The sequence below is a fragment of the Notothenia coriiceps genome, unplaced genomic scaffold (assembly GCF_000735185.1).
Source record: "Notothenia coriiceps isolate Sejong01 unplaced genomic scaffold, NC01 NC01_scaffold00006923, whole genome shotgun sequence".
Taxonomy (NCBI): Eukaryota; Metazoa; Chordata; class Actinopteri; order Perciformes; family Nototheniidae; genus Notothenia; species Notothenia coriiceps.
The window spans coordinates 4,964-7,332 of NW_011339624.1; the positions used below are offsets into that span (position 1 = coordinate 4,964).

The 2,369-nt window shown below is 45.7% G+C and overlaps 1 long non-coding RNA gene across 1 annotated transcript; it reads right to left on the reverse strand.

Annotated features, from left to right (window-relative positions):
- Window positions 1-1,070: 1,070 nt before the first annotated feature.
- LOC104943839 (uncharacterized) lies at window positions 1,071-2,167 on the reverse strand. Its single transcript, XR_798164.1, has 2 exons — window positions 1,995-2,167; window positions 1,071-1,100 (listed from the first exon to the last, which is right to left on the reverse strand). It is a non-coding gene; the product is annotated as an uncharacterized lncRNA (long non-coding RNA).
- Between the last annotated feature and the right edge of the window lie 202 nt (window positions 2,168-2,369).

Consider the following 2,369-nt stretch of genomic DNA (forward strand, 5'->3'; position numbering starts at 1 on the left):
AGACAGAGCTGCCACTGTGTAAGGCTCTCCAAAGCTCGAGTGTGGATTGTGAAATGGATAGGAGGTCCGGCTGCGTGGATCTGAGGTGACCGTGGGTTGTTTATAGTTTGAGGATGTGTTGTGGATGTATATAAGGGGGTTTTCTCATAATGGTGGAGTGCTTGTTAGGTGAGGACGAAGTGTGTGTGCGATGGAGACTAGGAAAACCAAGCAGGTCTGAGTGTACTGGTTGGTTGATGGTGATGATAACTAGAAATAATCCTACATTTTATAATGTTTTAAAAATGTAGGTGTATCTTTCCATCTCTGTTGGTCTTTATATTCTGTTTAGACCTAACATTTAAGAAGCGACCGCAAACAGTTTGTCCTGCTTGCGTTGTAGCCTCCCTTCTAATTATGTTGTTTAAATTGCTGACAGTACGCATGGAATCCAACATTCCATCAGATCAGATGATCGATGGACGAGCTAGAGCTACCCTGACTCGGAAATACATACAAAATAGTCCAAACTCATCTAACAACACTTGTACCTCGTTTGTTTAATCTGTACACAAACCAAAATGTAAACAAATTACCTAAAATGTGAAAACTACTGTACAGTTTTGTTTCTCAAGTAAGAGCAGAAAGTATACATCACATTAAAGAGGTCATATCATGTTTTAGGGGGTTTTTTCCTTTCCTGGAGAGTGTATAGGTTTTGGTGCATGTAAATTGGTCTGCAAAGGCTTACAATCCCCCAAGTTTCAAGTTCCCACAGGGGGAGAGTTTTTACCACATACACTAACACTATTGACATCCACTACGCCAACACTTTGTACTCTTGGCTAGCGCTTGAACACATTGTATGGACGTTTAAGGGGGTGGGATATCTCCTAACGGTTGACAATCAGACAGAGCCGGCAGGCTAATCCATCAAAGAGACTGGGTCTGGTTTCAGACAAGGGTGAATAGAGGTGTGGAAATAATGTCCTTTATTAAACACTAACCATCTCTGCTTGTTGACTGTGCGATGGGATCCGTTCCAACCAGGAAGCCGTTGCTGCCAGGGCGGAGAGGTCCAGGTTTTCTTCTTATGAGCTCCACCACCATTCATCACTGACCTGAACACAGCAACTATCCTCATCCATCTTTTTATCGGATGCAACAGCTGCACAGAGCCGAAAAACAACATGTGACAGGGATTTCTTCCCCGGCCACACAGGAGCGGAAAATAAAGGGAGAGGGAGAAAACAGCTCGGGAAATCCGTCGCATGCTGAGACAGAGAGAGGTTATGCACAGTGTTTCCGCAGACCAGGGCTGAGAGCATACCCGAGAGCTGGGGGGGGTGTTTGAATTTTGACCTTGGAGGTCCCTTATAGATAGGCTACTGTCTTTTACGTTAGTGAGCGGATCATTGGCTCCGGCTCTTAAAAGCGACGGCGGTTTCGGCTTTCCAACGGGCTCTTATGTTACCACAGTTTACCACGGAGTCTCGTTCGCGGCTGCGAGGCTCTTTTTGGTGCTCTGCAGTCACGCGCCGTGCTCCACTAAAACCACCGCCTCAGCGCATGATGTGATCGCGTGGGATAGAACCGGCAGACGTACACACACGGTACCGAAGACATAGCCTGCCTTAGTTTCCCTCCGTACATTGCACACATGAGTACTGAACAACCACATGCATGCCAAGAAATGGAGGGTAGTAAAAACATTTTTCAAACACCAGTTAGTATCGATCAGTCTAAATTACATTTAACCAACTCCATTAGCAGCTATGCAAATAAGTGTTAGTAACTGTTACACTTCTCAATTTATGACTGTGCTCCAAGTCAAAAGATTAACATTTCTCAGAAAAAGTCTGGTTTTCTCTCTCTCAAAGACAAACACATGAGACATGAAGTCATGAGGGACTGAACACTAAAGGCTGTAACATCAACACAGAGCCTCAGAGGAGTCTGAAGAGGCAGAGAAAGGAAACACACAGATCCTGAGAAGCAGAGGAGCAGACAGTTACCAGTTTGCCAGCGTCCATGGTCTCCTTGAGCCTCTTGCCGAGCTGCGAGCCGGAGGCCACCATGGCCCTCAGCATGTCCCCGGTGGCCAGGTGGCACACACAGTACCGCTCTGCTAACCGCGGGGCCTGCAGGGAGAACAAGAGACATTTATGATTTATTAAGAGCTTTAGATGATGATCACCACCACCCTGACAGATGAAGAAAGTGCTTGGCAGGGCATTTGTTCTGTCAGAGAGCGAACCACCTGCATTGTTCGCTGAGAGAAGAATGAAAGCAGTTTGTGTTTTTTGCTGTCAGACTCAAACGTTTTCACCAGAAGAGATTCTTGGATTTCATGCCAAGCCACAACTTATTTAGTTGTGCCAATAAAATTA